At 47.9% G+C, this 19,961-nt stretch overlaps 1 protein-coding gene across 1 annotated transcript in view; it reads left to right on the top strand.

The window, feature by feature from the left end:
• Positions 1-19,961, top strand: part of LOC311229257 (kalirin-like) — a gene marked incomplete at its 5' end in the record, with an annotated part of 611,135 nt that overhangs the window by 266,504 nt on the left and 324,670 nt on the right.

The raw sequence follows: 19,961 nt of genomic DNA, 5'->3' as shown, positions 1-19,961 counted from the left end.
TCCCTTAACCGCCATTCTCCGGTGGTGTCTGTTCGTTCCAGCGTTTCTGACCAGTGTGTGAGAGAGACAACACTGGTCCTCTTTTATCTTCATTTCAGAAGAGGCTCGTCATAGTTGAAGGCCAAATTCTCTTTTTTGCATAATTTACGGCCCTCCCTGACCGGGAGAGGAGGCCCATACGACGTAGTAGATTTATTGTAATAATGACCCCTATTATCACAATGCAGGGGAGGGCCCATCTCACTATCCCCCTCATCACCGCCCTGGCTGTCTGTACCATGGAAGTGGCAAAATTCCAAACATCACCCACTCTGTCTTTCTGGGCGGTCATTTTCCATTGTCTTAATAGCGTCTGTACTGGGGGACGAGATGGCGATTGTGGGGTCACGTGGCTGTGACTCTCCACACCCCCTCTGCCATCTCGGTACCTTGTTACCCTGGTAGCCGGCGGGAAGACTTGCATCTGTTGTTCCCTGGCTGGACGGCTCGACAGGATAGGGGTCACGTTGTTGCTTGGTATCCGGCGGGAAGACTTGCATCTGTTGTTCCCGGCCGATGCACCCAGGCTGTTGTCGTCTTGGTCATCTTGGTCACCTTGGTCATCTTGGTCATCTTGGTCATCTTGGGGTCACCCCCTCTGACCTCTTGGATCTCTCCCATAGTTTGAGGTAGGTTGATTCGTCACTTCTCGGGCGACCCCCACGGGTTCCCGAGAATTGTAGCAGCAGTCCTCTATTGAAGTGTGGTTGGCCTGGTCGTGTGACCCTGTCCGTAGGCCTCGCAGGACATCACAGATACAGTCCACAGAGGACTCATTTCTCTTCTCTCTTTCAGGTCCATTCAGGGCTCTCGTCGCCCTGTAACCTGGGTCCAGGCCGATGTCTCTCTGTCCGGTCTGGGAGGTCTAGGAGGTCTGGGAGGTCTGGGAGGTCTGGGAGGTCTAGATGAGGACCCTGAGGATGCTCTGTAGCTTGACCTATCCCGGTCTTCCTCCATTTCCGATTTCTGACCTGAGTCAGTATATTCCTTCTTGCCATTCGCTGCGTCGTCCACTGACTCCGGGGGACAGCCCCCCCCCCCCCCCCCGTCTAAGAGTGTGGCACTGGTTCAGGTTTTGTCCCCCTCACCAGCGCACATTGTTCACAGATCTTTCGGACTGTTGTTTCCGTCCACTTCCTTCTTGCACAGGGGGTCTACCCTGTGTTGTGCTTGTCTCGGTCCAGACTGGGTAGTTAGTTACTTTTTTATGTCTGGTATTAGCTCCGGCTAGTTAGCCAGCTTGTAGATTCAGGCTATGTAGCCTCTTATAGACTCAGCCCCTGCTGATAACACCAGCCTGTATTATTACGCCGGTTCCACTTCCGTCACAGTAGCAGGACTTATGCAGGACTTATTTTGAACTTATGTTCTTAGCCCCGGAACCTCCAATCCGTTTTGACAGACCTATAAACCAGTGACTTGGCCGCCCAAGCACCACAGCGTCCTGTGCCAGGTTGCACTTGCTTGAGTGTCATGTGTCAGGGCCCCAGAAGGTAATTTCTCCCTTTGTTGCCCTTATCTCTGCTTGCTGCTCGGGGGTTAGTTTCTCCATCTTATCCCCTGGATCTTGACCGGGGGTCTTTACCTCTCTTTCCATCATTTGGGCCATTGAAGCCTCGTTGGTGAGCTAGCGTCTCCTTGTGCTAGCTTCTCTTTAGCTGTTACTCAATATGTTGAGTAATCAGAACTGTGTTCAGTTTCAGAGGTATTTAGCTCCCCATCCTGTTCAGGCTCAGACTCAGTTTCACCTGAAGGCGTCATCTGTGGCCTCGGGTTCTGATCCTTCATCTGAATATCGCCATCCTCCTCTTCTTGGTTTTTTCCATTTCCACACTCGTCATTGATAGTGCGTCGCCGTGTTCTTGAGCGAGACACATCACCCCTTACTGCCCCCGTTAAGCAGGTTGGCACCTTGCATGGCTGCCTCCGCCGTCTGTGTCTCTGAAGCCCTTGCAGGTTCCGGAAGCTCATGTAACACTGGTCACAGTAGTATGGTTTCTCTTGTGTGTGTACCATGTGGTGTAGTGTAAGGTTACGCTTCGCCTTGAAGCTCTTTCCACACTGGTCACAGCAGTAAGGTTTCTCTTCTGTGTGTACCGTGTGGTGAATTCTAAGCTCTCTCTTCGTCTTGAAGGCCTTCTCACACTGGGTGCAACCGTAAGGTTTATTTTCTGTGTGTACCACGTGGTGACGTCTAAGGTGATCCTTCGCCTTGAAGCTCCTTCCACACTGGTCACAGCAGTAAGGTTTCTCTTCTGTGTGTACCGTGTGGTGACTTTTAAGTTCTGCCTTCGTCTTGAAGGTCTTCCCACACTGGACACAGCAGTAAGGTTTCTCTTCTGTGTGTACCACGTGGTGTTGTTTAAGTTCTGCCTTCGTCTTGAAGGTCTTCCCACACTGGTCACAACCGTAAGGTTTATTTTCTGTGTGTACCACGTGGTGACGTCTAAGGTGATCCTTCGCCTTGAAGCTCCTTCCACACTGGTCACAGCAGTAAGGTTTCTCTTCTGTGTGTACCGTGTGGTGACTTTTAAGATGATGCTTTGTCTTGAAGCTCTTTCCACACTGGACACAGCAGTAAGGTTTCTCCCCTGTGCCAATTACGGCTTGCTGTACAGCCGGCAGCTCTGGGTATTGTGATTTGCTTGGTTCTGTGAATTCCTCCCTTGTGGTCCTCACCCCTGCTTGCTGTTCTGGGGTTAGTGCGGCCCACTTGTCTGGAGACAGGTATATGTAATTCATCTTCCGGGATTTAATTTCCTCCCGTCTTGCCCTCGTCTCCGCTTGCCGTTCTGGGGTTAACGCCCCCCAGTCGTCTGCAGAGAGGTATTCGATGCCGGAAGGATCCTTTTTCCTTGTTCTCTCCTTGGTCGTTTTCGGGGGAGGCTCCTGGGAGGCCCCCCCTTTGTCAGATAGCATTTTAACTTGGTCATACAGCATACATTCGATACGTAGCTGGTCTTGTGACCATGCTGCGCATCGGGCTGCCAGTGGGTTACCCCCTGGGACTCCTCTGAGTAGCTTTTCAAGCAGTGAGCATGATCCTTGCATAGGTGTTCCATTCATGACTGATCCTGCTGCATCATTGAGAGACATGCTCCCGCCTCGCACCTGTGCGATTAGTTTCTCCACCATCTTATACCCTGGATCTTGACCGGGGGTCCTTACTTCTCTTTCCATCAGTTGGTCCATTGAGGCCCTTTCGGGGATCTCTAGTCCTTTGAGATGTCTCAACATGCGAGCTAGCGTCTCGTGTGCTTGTATCTCCTGAGCGAGCATCTGCTGCGCCAGCTTCTCATGAGCTAGTATCTGCTGCGCCAGTTTCTTCTGAGCTACCCGTGCCAACTTCTCCTGAGCTAGCATCTGCCGCGCCAGCCTCTCCTGAGCTACCCGTGCCAGCTTCTCCTGGGCTAGCATCTCCTGGGCTGGCTTCTCTTGTGCTAGCTCCTCCTGAGCTAGCTTCTGGCGTGCCAGCTCCTCCTGAGCTAGCATCTCTCGTGCTGGCTCCTCCTGAGCTAGCTTCTCTCGTGCTAGCTCCTCTTGAGCTAGCTTCTCTCGTGCTAGCTCCTCCTGAGCTAGCTTCTCTCGTGCTAGCTCCTCCTGAGCTAGCTTCTCTCGTGCTAGCTCCTCCTGAGCTAGCTTCTCTCGTGCTAGCTCCTCTTGAGCTAGCTTCTCTCGTGCTAGCTCCTCCTGAGCTAGCTTCTCTCGTGCTAGCTCCTCTTGAGCTAGCTTCTCTCGTGCTAGCTCCTCCTGAGCTAGCTTCTCTCGTGCTAGCTCCTCCTGAGCTAGCTTCTCTCGTGCTAGCTCCTCCTGAGCTAGCTTCTCTCGTGCTAGCTCCTCTTGAGCTAGCTTCTCTCGTGCTAGCTCCTCCTGAGCTAGCTTCTCTCGTGCTAGCTCCTCTTGAGCTAGCTTCTCTCGTGCTAGCTCCTCCTGAGCTAGCTTCTCTCGTGCTAGCTCCTCTTGAGCTAGCTTCTCTCGTGCTAGCTTCTCCTGAGCTAGCTTCTGGGTGTTAGCACTGGCTTGTTAGCCGATGTAGTGCTAGTTAGCTTCCGTCTGGCTACGGCCAGCTCCTGGGTCTTCCGTCTAGCCAGCTCATGGGTCGCACCGTCTGGCTAGCTCATGGGTCTTCCGTCTGGCTAGGGCCAGCTCATGGGTGTTAGCACTGGCTTGTTAGCCGATGTAGTGCTAGTTAGCTTCCGTCTGGCTACGGCCAGCTCCTGGGTCTTCCGTCTAGCCAGCTCATGGGTCGCACCGTCTGGCTAGCTCATGGGTCTTCCGTCTGGCTAGGGCCAGCTCATGGGTGTTAGCACTGGCTTGTTAGCCGATGTAGTGCTAGTTAGCTTCCGTCTGGCTACGGCCAGCTCCTGGGTCTTCCGTCTAGCCAGCTCATGGGTCGCACCGTCTGGCTAGCTCATGGGTCTTCCGTCTGGCTAGGGCCAGCTCATGGGTGTTAGCACTGGCTTGTTAGCCGATGTAGTGCTAGTTAGCTTCGGTCTGGCTACGGCCAGCTCCTGGGTCTTCCTTCTGGCTAAAGCCAGCTCATGGGTGTTAGCACTGGCTTGTTAGCCGATGTAGTGCTAGTTAGCTTCGCCTTTCTGTGAACGGTCGTTTTGACTTCGCTTCACATCCACTCTCCCATACTCACATACGGTATCTTTGGGCTAGGTAGCCATCCAGCTCGCCTTTCTGTGAACGGTCGTTTTGACTGCGCTTCACATCCAGTCTCCCATACTCACATACGGTATCTTTGGGCTAGGTAGCCCTCGCCTTTCTGTGAACGGTCGTTTTGACTGCGCTTCACATCCAGTCTCCCATACTCACATACGGTATCTTTGGGCTAGGTAGCCCTCGCCTTTCTGTGAACGGCCGTTTTGGCTTCGCTTCACATCCAGTCTCCCCTTACAAACAGTGTCTTTGGGCTAGGAAGCCCTCGCTTTTCTGTGAACAAAGCATGAAAGTGATCTTTGCATTGCAACTTCACCCAGCAGAATTTTTACAGTAATCACAAAAATATACTTTAAGCGTGATCCTTTGTTTAAGTAGAACCTCCTACTTTTTTTTTTTTTTTGACTGTAAGAAAACATTACGTAACTTTTTAGTCATGAGTAAACCTTTTTACCGCAATCACACAAATATACTTTAAGCGTGATCCTTTGTTTAAGTAGAACCTCCTACTTTTTTTTTTTTTTTTTTGACTGTAAGAAAACATTACGTAACTTTTTAGTCATGAGTAAACCTTTTTACCGCAACCACAAAAATATACTTTAAGCGTGATCCTTTGTTTAAGTAGAACCTCCTACTTTTTTTTTGACTGTAAGAAAACATTACGTAACTTTTTAGTCATGAGTAAACCTTTTTACCGCAATCACAAAAATATACTTTAAGCGTGATCCTTTGTTTAAGTAGAACCTCCTACTTTTTTCTTTTTTGACTGTAAGAAAACATTACGTAACTTTTTAGTCATGAGTAAACCTTTTTACCGCAATCACAAAAATATACTTTAAGCGTGATCCTTTGTTTAAGTAGAACCTCCTACTTTTTTTTTGACTGTAAGAAAACATTACGTAACTTTTTAGTCATGAGTAAACCTTTTTACCGCAATCACAAAAATATACTTTAAGCGTGATCCTTTGTTTAAGTAGAACCTCCTACTTTTTTCTTTTTTGACTGTAAGAAAACATTACGTAACTTTTTAGTCATGAGTAAACCTTTTTACCGCAATCACAAAAATATACTTTAAGCGTGATCCTTTGTTTAAGTAGAACCTCCTACTTTTTTCTTTTTTGACTGTAAGAAAACATTACGTAACTTTTTAGTCATGAGTAAACCTTTTTACCGCAATCACAAAAATATACTTTAAGCGTGATCCTTTGTTTAAGTAGAACCTCCTACTTTTTTGATTTTGCCAAGTCTGTAATTTAATTTTTACTCCAGAGGATTTTGACAGTAGTCCTGTCTTCTTCGGCCGTTTTAGCACCTATTTTGGTTAGTATAAACGCACATCGCCAGGGACGCCATGTTGAATGCCCACGCTCGCTCTTAGGTCAGATCGATAACTTCATAACTCATTGGTCTGCCTATCTACACCTCAAACAGCGTCCTGTGAAGTGGTTGACACGCAGGACCAACCGAGTCTACAAAATGTTGTTGTTACCACTGACCGACAAGAGACAGCGAATGCACCGTTCCGACCCCCGTCAGTCATCGACCTTTAACATCGAGTGATTGAAGTTGCGGAATCTGTTATTTTATTTGCACTGGGAAGGACTCTCTATATTCAGAGGAGGTCCATTTCCCTAATCCGTTACACGTATTATCATTATATGGCTTTACTTGATAATCCCATTATACAGAATGCACCTTTAGTCCTTAATGCATAATCATAAGCCTCCTTTTACTCCGTAGGGATAAAGCCTATAGTTATAGTTATATCCCCATTATACAGAATGCACCTTTAGTCCTTAATGCATAATCATAAGCCTCCTTTTACTCCGTAGGGATAAAGCCTATAGTTATAGTTATATCCCCATTATACAGAATGCACCTTTAGTCCTTAATGCATAATCATAAGCCTCCTTTTACTCCGTAGGGATAAAGCCTATAGTTATAGTTATATCCCCATTATACAGAATGCACCTTTAGTCCTTAATGCATAATCATAAGCCTCCTTTTACTCCGTAGGGATAAAGCCTATAGTCATAGTTATATCCCCATTATACAGAATGCACCTTTAGTCCTTAATGCATAATCATAAGCCTCCTTTTACTCCGTAGGGATAAAGCCTATAGTTATAGTTATATCCCCATTATACAGAATGCACCTTTAGTCCTTAATGCATAATCATAAGTCTCCTTTTACTCCGTAGGGATAAAGCCTTTCTCCTCCTCCTCCGTCTGGGGAAAAAGTTCTTTTTTATATCATATATTAGGCACAATACAGGCACATTGGTGCACATTATCATTATTATTATTATTATTATTATTACTGGTAAAGTTACAATGCAAAAATACATCTCCATCCTTACCCGTCTTTTTGGGAAAAATAGAAGGCAAAACGTGGTTTCCAAAAGAAGATTGTTTTTATTTTTTAACAGTAGAAAATTACATTTAAGGGTTCAGTTTCATTTATAAAAGTACACAGGTTTTTCAGCTTACTATATATCAGGTTTCAGTCCTCTCCTCAAAATCTCTCAAAAAAGTCTCTAAGTAACATTCTTCTTCTCTCTCCAGCTCAGTGTAAAAATCCCACCCTGCTCTCGCCAGTTGGCCCTTTTTATAAGGTCCGTCACGTCACGCCATCGTCAGTACATAGCTCCAATCACCGTACATTACGTGTCATATCCCTCCTTCAGTTATTTGTTACTTTGCAGTTACATATCAAATCAAGTAATTTATAAGAATACAATGCCCCTCTGACTAGCGCCCCCCCCCTTCTTGGCCTTGCATTCCAGCCGGTCACTTCTCTACTGCATGGGGCCTCTTTCGTTCTGAGACGAGGGCGAGGCAGACTTCCGTAATATATCTTACATAGCCCACCACATACATATACAGAGATATACAGGTACAATACAGTACTCGGTGTACTATATTACATTAGTTTACATTACATTATAGTCATTATAGTCTGCTCTCCTCTCCTTCCTCTTCTGATTCAAGACTTCAACCAGCAACCCTTCCCGTCTGAAAGGGTTTAACATTACACAGCTCTTTCTCCTCCGTCCCTGTCTCTCTCCTCTCCAGAGGCCCACATTCTGTTGGTTCACTCCCTTTTCACAGCTTTTCACAGACATTTTCTATGGAGACATTTAAAGGCTCAGTTCCATTTTTTATAAGAGAGAGTTCAGTTCCAAGATTTATACTGGTCATATAGGAACGACCCAGGATGTCATTGTCAAAAAGTGTCACTTGTTCTGTGGCACTTCTCACCCACTCTGTCATTCTGGGCGGTCATTGTCCATCATCAACTGAATAATGAAGCATATAATTACATGTGAAAAAAGGTATATACGGTCATATAGGAATGACCCAGGATGTCATTGTCAAAAGTGTCACTTGTTCTGTGGCACGTCTCAGTTACTCAACTGGTTAGACTGGTTTCTATGCTGTTTCTATTGTAAAACAGATCAGCATGTTACTCAACTGGTTAGACTGGTTTCTATGCTGTTTCTATTGTAAAACAGATCAGCATGTTACTCAACTGGTTAGACTCAATTCTAGGGCTGACCCCTATTAGTCGATTAGTAGACTAATTGGTCGAAAGGAGCCGTAGTCGACTGCCAACCTCTTAGTCGAATACAAAAAAAATATATATATATATATTATACAAAAAAATGTATATATATATATATATATATATATATATAACTGCCTAAGAAAACAGGCACAGAGGCACTGAAAGAGGATTTCACCCATCTAATGAACACACTAGACCAGGGGTGGGCAACTTTGTATATGGTGAGAGCCACTACATTTCCACACTCAATCTGGGGGGCTGCATTGTTTATCGGCAGTCCCGCCAGTAGTACCCCATCACTCAAATAGCCCATAATAGTCACAGATGTGATAAATAAGGCATAAACAATTATAATTTGTTGTAACTTTGTTTTTATTCCATTTCAAACGCATTTAGTAATGCTTCATTTCAACTTTATGAATTTATAAATACAGCTGAATTTGAAAGTATTGCTGTGTAACCCAAATATATACAAAAATGACAAATTATAATTAAGGCTTCTATTGAAATAAATTTATGAACTTAAAGCCCACTGCTCAACAAACACAAAGCAGCATTCCTGCTGCATTTCACTACAACAGTAAATCAAAAGTGCAATAATAAATGCTTTTGTTAAATGTATAAGCTTGTATCCTGCTACTAAACAAAACATTCCTGAGTGCTTCATATCTATAACATGCATTTCAGTGTTATCTGAACACCAGTGGCGGCTCCTGGGTTATTCTCCAGATGGGGCGCTAGGGGGCGCTATACCAAACATGTACCACGCATTGGCCAAATAAAGTACAGTCTAATTCAACTTGAAACAATATATAAATAGAAACGTTAGAAACAAACTTGCTCCGTCTCCAAACACACGCATAGGCAGAGAGAGAGAGAGAGAGGGAGAGAGAGCGAGAGCGAGAGAGAGAGAGGGAGAGAGAGAGAGAGAGAGAGAGAGAGAGAGAGAGAGAGGGAGAGGGGGAGAGAGGGAGAGAGGGAGAGAGAGAGAGAGAGAGAGAGAGAGAGAGAGAGAGAGAGAGAGAGAGAGAGAGAGAGAGAGAGAGAGAGAGAGAGAGAGAGAGAGAGAAAAAGATCGCGACTCACCAGCTTGTTGTTGTTAAATTGACAGCAGAGCAGGCAGCAGGGCTTGATAAAGTATAATCCACTCCATGGCATTGTCCATTGTGCATGTCCCTCCAACTCACTTTGTTTAATTGAAACGTGGTGGGCTTGATAAAGTGTATAATCCGCTGTTGATGATGTATATCCAGAACACTGTCCACTGTCCACCAGACTGCATCCGCCATATAGCTTGTTAGCTGTTAGCACCACAACAAGACAGTTTGCAGTCGAACAGACTACCTGGCGTTCTATCGCCATGCTCTAAGACAAACTCTAACCTTAACCAACTTTGAAAGAGTGCCTAAGCTTAACCGTCGAAAGAACTTGCAGTCACGCTCTAAATAGCTGCATCTCAGTCACAACAACACAACTCTCTCCCGAATAAGCTAGAATTGGAACATAGAAAGTGGATTCGGCCAATCAGAGATCGTCTCCGCGAAATGCTGCTACAGAAAAAAAAACTGACGTCGGCCAATTAGAGAGCGTCTCCGCGAAATGCGGCTACAGAAATTCTTGACGCTGCTGCCTAGACCGCTTCAAATCGCGCCCGGATTCCAACATAATAGTCATATTTCAACGCACAACGCGTTACGCACTGATTGGCTGCGACGGATACAGCGATCGAACAGTGACGCGCACTCAGAGCGCTATCGCGTCTAGCCCGGGCCGAGAAATACAAAAAAAAAAAAAAAAAAGTGAGTCACTTCCTGTTCAGGAAAACGAGTATTTTTTATTTTATATTAACGTTATATTGTGCATTGGAAACATAAACATACTTAAAATGAGTAAATATTATTCATTTTAAACATGTTTATATTATTTATAGGGCTATAAAACAAAAAACTAAAAAATTATTTTTCTTGTTCTTCTCTCATATAACCAGGGCAGGGCCTGAGGGGGGGGGGGGGGGGGGGCGGCGCCCTAGCGCCCCCCAGTGGCGGCCGCCACTGCTGAACACTACAAAAGTAAACAAGTAGCCAAGTGCAATACTCATCAGAATAATGAATTCCTTTTTGTGCAATTCTACATGCCTCCCATTGACCCTTTATCAAACTGGCATGACATTCACCCTCCCCCCACAGTGGGTCAATAATGGTCTTTAATGAGACACTTGTGGTCTCCTGTTGGCTCACAATAGAAGGAATGTCAACTTCAATGTTTGTGCATGCGATCTGCATCAGATGAAATAACGTTTAATGTGTGTGCACACGCGTACTTCTGCTCAGAAAAGTGCTGGGACGGCGTGGTACTGCGTGGCATGACCACTGCACCCCTGATTATTAGTGACCCACAATAGATGGAAATTATGTTAGCGAACTTACCTGATGTATAATGCAGTGCAGCATTGGACACTCAACGCCACTCTGCCTTAGAAGCCCGGCGAATCCTGTGTGTTTTCCTTTCATTGCGGGTGCTCCATCGGTAACAACAGCGGACAGTTTATCAAACCCCCCATATTGCTGCACGGCACTTTCAACAGCGTTGAATATGTCCACACTAGGGCTGACCCCTATTAGTCTAATAGTCGACTAATCAATCGAAAGGAGCCGTAGTCGACTGCCAACCTCTTAGTCGAATGCAAAAAAAATAATATATATATTATAATTTATTATTATTAAAAGAAATATATATATATTGGCCTGGGGCCGCATGGAGCGTCGGTGAGGGCCACATGCGGCCCGCGGGCCGCCAGTTGCTCCTCCCTGCACTAGACTAGACAAATATCAAGATGTATCCATCAGTGGACCAATTGCATGCTTTTGCAGAGGACAAGAAGCCTTCAGTCGACTCCTTCAGACATTAACACTTTCAGTTACTTCAGTTACAGTTCACTTTCACGATTTAGCCCACCATCCACTTCAGTGTTAGCGTTAATAATGCCTAATCTATGTTTTAAATTATGGCAATGTGTCTAATCTGCCCGTCGCTTATCAATGACTCGTTTTCCAGTCAACATTGTCAAAGCGGATTGTTTTTTTATCGGTTCATTTCCGTTTTATAGCATTTTGAAAAGCCCTCGTTTTCAACGAAAATATATATATTATATTCCATGATAATCGCCCTTTTCTGGAATATTCTAGAATACACAAAAACGTTGTAATTTTCTGCCTATTTATGAATTGTTTTCAAATAAACGCTAGATTATCGATAGTATATGTGTACGTATGCACGCTATATAGGCGATCTGAAAAATCGATTCTCTGAATACCTCAAAGCGATCGCGCACACACAGACATACATAGGGCAAACGCTGAGATCTCAGCGAATACAACTCTGATTATCCCAAGACTTGTAAAATAGATTCCTTACCTCAGATCAGATGTTCTCCAAAAAGATCATTCCAATTCCTGATCGCCATTCCAAAAATCGATCGCTTTTATTGATCCAACGCTACATACTGTACACATGTATTCCACGCTGTTCTGAGTCTCCACAATGAATCCGATCGGCTCGGGTTACATGCCTGAGAAGTAAAATGTGGATTCCGGATTTTTTTTTCTCATCCATTTTCATTGAGTCCATTCCAAAAGGGTGCATTACCATCTGGGAGATGATAGGGGGCGGTTTTTTCACATCTGAGCTCCTACAGGGGCTGCATACCAACGGGAGACTCGGTTGATGAAATATGAAAAAAATGAAAAAAAATAAAACGCGAATTGTCGTGGTGGGCATTCAGGCATAACACGTGTTATCACGTGGTGGGCACTGAAAGTGTTAAGTACCCCCACAGCCCAAATGGAATGATAAAAAAATAATATATATATATATATATATTTTTTTGACTAATAGTCGACTAATGGAAAATTTTGGCCAATCATAGTCGACTATCTAAATCAGGGGTAGGCAACCCTAGGCATGGATTGAAAACCGAAAACCTTAATGCGCAGTAACTGAACTCAATATTTTTAAGTTCTGGTAACTTATTATTATAATTTTTTTTACAGTGTAGTCTTGCGATCAATCAAAACTTATTTACACGATATACCTCACATTCACCCTCCAGTCCATTCACATCCTGGTGTTCTCCTGGTGTTCTCCATTAGGCCTGTAGGTGGAGCTATGACAGCACACGTACAGTACACAAACCGATGGTGTGTGATGTGTCCAAAAATGAATGGGCAAATGTGAGTGAAATGGTCGCACTGTATGCAGCTGTTTGTCTGCATTGCATTCCCCCCCCCAACTCAGATTTAGGGTTGATACAACCATCATAATAATATTGTTAATAATAACAATAACAATAATGATGTTATAATGTAAAAATTATCATTAAAAATACCTGATTATGAGAAAAAAAAATTACGATGCATGGAATATTGTTGAGGCACACTAGTTACAACTATATTTCAAACAGGCACTCCATGTCAAAAAGGTTGCTGACCCCTAAATCCTTAGTCGGGGTCAGCCCTACATGATTCTATACTGTTTCTATTGTAAAACAGATCAGCATGTTACTCAACTGGTTAGACTGGTTTATATACTGTTTCTATTGTAAAACAGATCAGCATGTTACTCAACTGGTTAGACTGGTTTCTATGCTGTTTCTATTGTAAAACAGATCAGCATGTTACTCAACTGGTTAGACAGGTGTCTATACTGTTTCTGTTTCCTTTCCGCCTCTCTCCTCTCATCACAAGTTGTGTTGGGTTTTGGTGTGCATTCTTTACATTTCTTTATTCCACAAAGGTAGATCATATGAATGATGTCAATAGCCAAGCACAACACACACACACACACACACACACACACACACACACACACGCATTGATAAAAACAACAGGAAGTAGGAATATTTATGAATGAGGTTTGTGTGAGAGTTGCTAGTTGAACATAGACTGAAATTAACCTTGGAACTCCTGGGTCGTGTCATTTTATTTAACTTACTCTGAAGCATCTTATATTACATACACATAAAATATGGGCCACTTACCACATTGTGCCGAATGTAATTGTGCCAGGGCTCTGTCCCCTACAGCTAGTCTCCAGATATCTGTCCTCTACAGCTAGTCTCCAGGTCTCTGTCCCCTACAGCTAGTCTCCAGGTCTCTGTCCTCTACAGCTAGTCTCCAGGGCTCTGTCCCCTACAGCTAGTCTCCAGGTCTCTGTCCTCTACAGCTAGTCTCCAGGTCTCTGTCCTCTACAGCTAGTCTCCAGGTCTCTGTCCTCTACAGCTAGTCTCCAGGTCTCTGTCCTCTACAGCTAGTCTCCAGGTCTCTGTCCTCTACAGCTAGTCTCCAGGTCTCTGTCTCCTACAGCTAGTCTCCAGGTCTCTGTCCTCTACAGCTAGTCTCCAGGTCTCTGTCCTCTACAGCTAGTCTCCAGGGCTCTGTCCTCTACAGCTAGTCTCCAGGTCTCTGTCCTCTACAGCTAGTCTCCAGGTCTCTGTCTCCTACAGCTAGTCTCCAGGTCTCTGTCCTCTACAGCTAGTCTCCAGGTCTCTGTCCTCTACAGCTAGTCTCCAGGGCTCTGTCCTCTACAGCTAGTCTCCAGGTCTCTGTCCTCTACAGCTAGTCTCCAGGGCTCTGTCCTCTACAGCTAGTCTCCAGGTCTCTGTCCTCTACAGCTAGTCTCCAGGTCTCTGTCCTCTACAGCTAGTCTCCAGGGCTCTGTCCTCTACAGCTAGTCTCCAGGTCTCTGTCTCCTACAGCTAGTCTCCAGGTCTCTGTCCCCTACAGCTAGTCTCCAGGTCTCTGTCCTCTACAGCTAGTCTCCAGGTCTCTGTCCTCTACAGCTAGTCTCCATGTCTCTGTCCTCTACAGCTAGTCTCCAGGTCTCTGTCCTCTACAGCTAGTCTCCAGGGCTCTGTCCTCTACAGCTAGTCTCCAGGTCTCTGTCCTCTACAGCTAGTCTCCAGGTATCTGTCCTCTACAGCTAGTCTCCAGGTCTCTGTCCTCTACAGCTAGTCTCCAGGGCTCTGTCCTCTACAGCTAGTCTCCAGGTCTCTGTCCTCTACAGCTAGTCTCCAGGTCTCTGTCCTCTACAGCTAGTCTCCAGGTCTCTGTCTCCTACAGCTAATCTCCAGGTCTCTGTCCTCTACAGCTAGTCTCCAGGTCTCTGTCTCCTACAGCTAGTCTCCAGGTCTCTGTCCTCTACAGCTAGTCTCCAGGTCTCTGTCCCCTACAGCTAGTCTCCAGGTCTCTGTCCTCTACAGCTAGTCTCCAGGTCTCTGTCCTCTACAGCTAGTCTCCAGGTCTCTGTCCTCTACAGCTAGTCTCCAGGGCTCTGTCCTCTACAGCTAGTCTCCAGGGCTCTGTCCTCTACAGCTAGTCTCCAGGTCTCTGTCCTCTACAGCTAGTCTCCAGGTCTCTGTCCTCTACAGCTAGTCTCCAGGTCTCTGTCCTCTACAGCTAGTCTCCAGGTCTCTGTCTCCTACAGCTAGTCTCCAGGTCTCTGTCTCCTACAGCTAGTCTCCAGGTCTCTGTCCTCTACAGCTAGTCTCCAGGTCTCTGTCCTCTACAGCTAGTCTCCAGGGCTCTGTCCCCTACAGCTAGTCTCCAGGTCTCTGTCTCCTACAGCTAGTCTCCAGGTCTCTGTCCTCTACAGCTAGTCTCCAGGTCTCTGTCCCCTACAGCTAGTCTCCAGGTCTCTGTCCTCTACAGCTAGTCTCCAGGTCTCTGTCCTCTACAGCTAGTCTCCAGGTCTCTGTCTCCTACAGCTAGTCTCTAGGTCTCTGTCCTCTACAGCTAGTCTCCAGGTCTCTGTCCTCTACAGCTAGTCTCCAGGTCTCTGTCTCCTACAGCTAGTCTCCAGGTCTCTGTCCTCTACAGCTAGTCTCCAGGTCTCTGTCTCCTACAGCTAGTCTCCAGGTCTCTGTCCTCTACAGCTAGTCTCCAGGTCTCTGTCCTCTACAGCTAGTCTCCAGGTCTCTGTCCTCTACAGCTAGTCTCCAGGCCTCTGTCCTCTACAGCTAGTCTCCAGGTCTCTGTCCTCTACAGCTAGTCTCTAGGGCTCTGTCCTCTACAGCTAGTCTCCAGGTCTCTGTCCTCTACAGCTAGTCTCCAGGTCTCTGTCCTCTACAGCTAGTCTCCAGGGCTCTGTCCTCTACAGCTAGTCTCCAGGTCTCTGTCCTCTACAGCTAGTCTCCAGGTCTCTGTCCTCTACAGCTAGTCTCCAGGTCTCTGTCCTCTACAGCTAGTCTCCAGGTCTCTGTCCTCTACAGCTAGTCTCCAGGTCTCTGTCCTCTACAGCTAGTCTCCAGGGCTCTGTCTCCTACAGCTAGTCTCCAGGTCTCTGTCCTCTACAGCTAGTCTCCAGGTCTCTGTCCTCTACAGCTAGTCTCCAGGTCTCTGTCCTCTACAGCTAGTCTCCAGGTCTCTGTCCTCTACAGCTAGTCTCCAGGGCTCTGTCTCCTACAGCTAGTCTCCAGGTCTCTGTCTCCTACAGCTAGTCTCCAGGTCTCTGTCTCCTACAGCTAGTCTCCAGGTCTCTGTCCCCTACAGCTAGTCTCCAGGGCTCTGTCTCCTACAGCTAGTCTCCAGGTCTCTGTCTCCTACAGCTAGTCTCCAGGTATCTGTCCCCTACAGCTAGTCTCCAGGTCTCTGTCTCCTACAGCTAGTCTCCAGGTCTCTGTCTCCTACAGCTAGTCTCCAGGTCTCTGTCCTCTACAGCTAGTCTCCAGGGCTCTGTCCTCTACAGCTAGTCTCCAGGGCTCTGTCCTCTACAGCTAGTCTCCAGGTCTCTGTCTCCTACAGCTAGTCTCCAGGTCTCTGTCCTCTACAGCTAGTCTCCAGGTCTCTGTCCTCTACAGCTAGTCTCCAGGTATCTGTCCTCTACAGCTAGTCTCCAGGGCTCTGTCCTCTACAGCTAGTCTCCAGGTCTCTGTCCTCTACAGCTAGTCTCCAGGTCTCTGTCTCCTACAGCTAGTCTCCAGGTCTCTGTCCTCTACAGCTAGTCTCCAGGTCTCTGTCCTCTACAGCTAGTCTCCAGGTCTCTGTCTCCTACAGCTAGTCTCCAGGGCTCTGTCCCCTACAGCTAGTCTCCAGGGCTCTGTCCCCTACAGCTAGTCTCCAGGGCTCTGTCCCCTACAGCTAGTCTCCAGGGCTCTGTCCTCTACAGCTAGTCTCCAGGTATCTGTCCTCTACAGCTAGTCTCCAGGTCTCTGTCCTCTACAGCTAGTCTCCAGGGCTCTGTCCTCTACAGCTAGTCTCCAGGTCTCTGTCCCCTACAGCTAGTCTCCAGGTCTCTGTCCTCTACAGCTAGTCTCCAGGTCTCTGTCCTCTACAGCTAGTCTCCAGGGCTCTGTCCCCTACAGCTAGTCTCCAGGGCTCTGTCCTCTACAGCTAGTCTCCAGGGCTCTGTCCTCTACAGCTAGTCTCCAGGGCTCTGTCCCCTACAGCTAGTCTCCAGGGCTCTGTCCTCTACAGCTAGTCTCCAGGTCTCTGTCCTCTACAGCTAGTCTCCAGGTCTCTGTCCTCTACAGCTAGTCTCCAGGGCTCTGTCTCCTACAGCTAGTCTCCAGGGCTCTGTCCTCTACAGCTAGTCTCCAGGTCTCTGTCCTCTACAGCTAGTCTCCAGGTCTCTGTCCTCTACAGCTAGTCTCCAGGTCTCTGTCCTCTACAGCTAGTCTCCAGGGCTCTGTCCCCTACAGCTAGTCTCCAGGGCTCTGTCCTCTACAGCTAGTCTCCAGGTCTCTGTCCCCTACAGCTAGTCTCCAGGGCTCTGTCCTCTACAGCTAGTCTCCAGGTCTCTGTCTCCTACAGCTAGTCTCCAGGGCTCTGTCCCCTACAGCTAGTCTCCAGGGCTCTGTCCTCTACAGCTAGTCTCCAGGTCTCTGTCCTCTACAGCTAGTCTCCAGGTCTCTGTCCCCTACAGCTAGTCTCCAGGTCTCTGTCCTCTACAGCTAGTCTCCAGGTCTCTGTCCCCTACAGCTAGTCTCCAGGTCTCTGTCCTCTACAGCTAGTCTCCAGGTCTCTGTCCTCTACAGCTAGTCTCCAGGGCTCTGTCTCCTACAGCTAGTCTCCAGGTCTCTGTCCCCTACAGCTAGTCTCCAGGTCTCTGTCCTCTACAGCTAGTCTCCAGGGCTCTGTCCTCTACAGCTAGTCTCCAGGTCTCTGTCTCCTACAGCTAGTCTCCAGGTCTCTGTCCCCTACAGCTAGTCTCCAGGTCTCTGTCCTCTACAGCTAGTCTCCAGGGCTCTGTCCTCTACAGCTAGTCTCCAGGTCTCTGTCCTCTACAGCTAGTCTCCAGGTCTCTGTCCTCTACAGCTAGTCTCCAGGTCTCTGTCCCCTACAGCTAGTCTCCAGGTCTCTGTCTCCTACAGCTAGTCTCCAGGTCTCTGTCCTCTACAGCTAGTCTCCAGGTCTCTGTCCTCTACAGCTAGTCTCCAGGGCTCTGTCTCCTACAGCTAGTCTCCAGGTCTCTGTCCTCTACAGCTAGTCTCCAGGGCTCTGTCCTCTACAGCTAGTCTCCAGGGCTCTGTCCCCTACAGCTAGTCTCCAGGTCTCTGTCCTCTACAGCTAGTCTCCAGGTCTCTGTCCTCTACAGCTAGTCTCCAGGTCTCTGTCCTCTACAGCTAGTCTCCAGGTCTCTGTCCCCTACAGCTAGTCTCCAGGGCTCTGTCCCCTACAGCTAGTCTCCAGGGCTCTGTCTCCTACAGCTAGTCTCCAGGTCTCTGTCCTCTACAGCTAGTCTCCAGGTCTCTGTCTCCTACAGCTAGTCTCCAGGGCTCTGTCCTCTACAGCTAGTCTCCAGGGCTCTGTCCCCTACAGCTAGTCTCCAGGTCTCTGTCCTCTACAGCTAGTCTCCAGGTCTCTGTCCCCTACAGCTAGTCTCCAGGTCTCTGTCCTCTACAGCTAGTCTCCAGGGCTCTGTCCTCTACAGCTAGTCTCCAGGTCTCTGTCCTCTACAGCTAGTCTCCAGGGCTCTGTCCTCTACAGCTAGTCTCCAGGGCTCTGTCCCCTACAGCTAGTCTCCAGGGCTCTGTCCTCTACAGCTAGTCTCCAGGTCTCTGTCCTCTACAGCTAGTCTCCAGGGCTCTGTCCTCTACAGCTAGTCTCCAGGTCTCTGTCCTCTACAGCTAGTCTCCAGGTCTCTGTCCTCTACAGCTAGTCTCCAGGTCTCTGTCCTCTACAGCTAGTCTCCAGGGCTCTGTCCCCTACAGCTAGTCTCCAGGGCTCTGTCCTCTACAGCTAGTCTCTAGGTCTCTGTCCTCTACAGCTAGTCTCCAGGTCTCTGTCTCCTACAGCTAGTCTCCAGGTCTCTGTCCTCTACAGCTAGTCTCCAGGTCTCTGTCCTCTACAGCTAGTCTCCAGGTCTCTGTCCTCTACAGCTAGTCTCCAGGTCTCTGTCTCCTACAGCTAGTCTCCAGGTCTCTGTCCTCTACAGCTAGTCTCCAGGGCTCTGTCCTCTACAGCTAGTCTCCAGGGCTCTGTCCCCTACAGCTAGTCTCCAGGTCTCTGTCCTCTACAGCTAGTCTCCAGGTCTCTGTCCTCTACAGCTAGTCTCCAGGTCTCTGTCCTCTACAGCTAGTCTCCAGGTCTCTGTCCCCTACAGCTAGTCTCCAGGGCTCTGTCCCCTACAGCTAGTCTCCAGGGCTCTGTCTCCTACAGCTAGTCTCCAGGTCTCTGTCCTCTACAGCTAGTCTCCAGGTCTCTGTCTCCTACAGCTAGTCTCCAGGGCTCTGTCCTCTACAGCTAGTCTCCAGGGCTCTGTCCCCTACAGCTAGTCTCCAGGTCTCTGTCCTCTACAGCTAGTCTCCAGGTCTCTGTCCCCTACAGCTAGTCTCCAGGTCTCTGTCCTCTACAGCTAGTCTCCAGGGCTCTGTCCTCTACAGCTAGTCTCCAGGTCTCTGTCCTCTACAGCTAGTCTCCAGGGCTCTGTCTCCTACAGCTAGTCTCCAGGGCTCTGTCCTCTACAGCTAGTCTCCAGGGCTCTGTCCCCTACAGCTAGTCTCCAGGGCTCTGTCCTCTACAGCTAGTCTCCAGGTCTCTGTCCTCTACAGCTAGTCTCCAGGGCTCTGTCCTCTACAGCTAGTCTCCAGGTCTCTGTCCTCTACAGCTAGTCTCCAGGTCTCTGTCCTCTACAGCTAGTCTCCAGGTCTCTGTCCTCTACAGCTAGTCTCCAGGGCTCTGTCCCCTACAGCTAGTCTCCAGGGCTCTGTCCTCTACAGCTAGTCTCTAGGTCTCTGTCCTCTACAGCTAGTCTCCAGGTCTCTGTCTCCTACAGCTAGTCTCCAGGTCTCTGTCCTCTACAGCTAGTCTCCAGGTCTCTGTCCTCTACAGCTAGTCTCCAGGTCTCTGTCCTCTACAGCTAGTCTCCAGGTCTCTGTCTCCTACAGCTAGTCTCCAGGTATCTGTCTCCTACAGCTAGTCTCCAGGTCTCTGTCCCCTACAGCTAGTCTCCAGGTCTCTGTCCTCTACAGCTAGTCTCCAGGTCTCTGTCTCCTACAGCTAGTCTCCAGGTCTCTGTCCTCTACAGCTAGTCTCCAGGTCTCTGTCTCCTACAGCTAGTCTCCAGGTCTCTGTCTCCTACAGCTAGTCTCCAGGTCTCTGTCCTCTACAGCTAGTCTCCAGGTCTCTGTCTCCTACAGCTAGTCTCCAGGTCTCTGTCCTCTACAGCTAGTCTCCAGGTCTCTGTCCCCTACAGCT

The sequence above is a fragment of the Notolepis coatsorum genome (assembly GCF_963971535.1).
Source record: "Notolepis coatsorum genome assembly, chromosome: 5".
In the NCBI taxonomy this organism is placed as follows: Eukaryota; Metazoa; Chordata; class Actinopteri; order Aulopiformes; family Paralepididae; genus Notolepis; species Notolepis coatsorum.
This window is presented reverse-complemented; position numbering and strand designations above follow the sequence as displayed.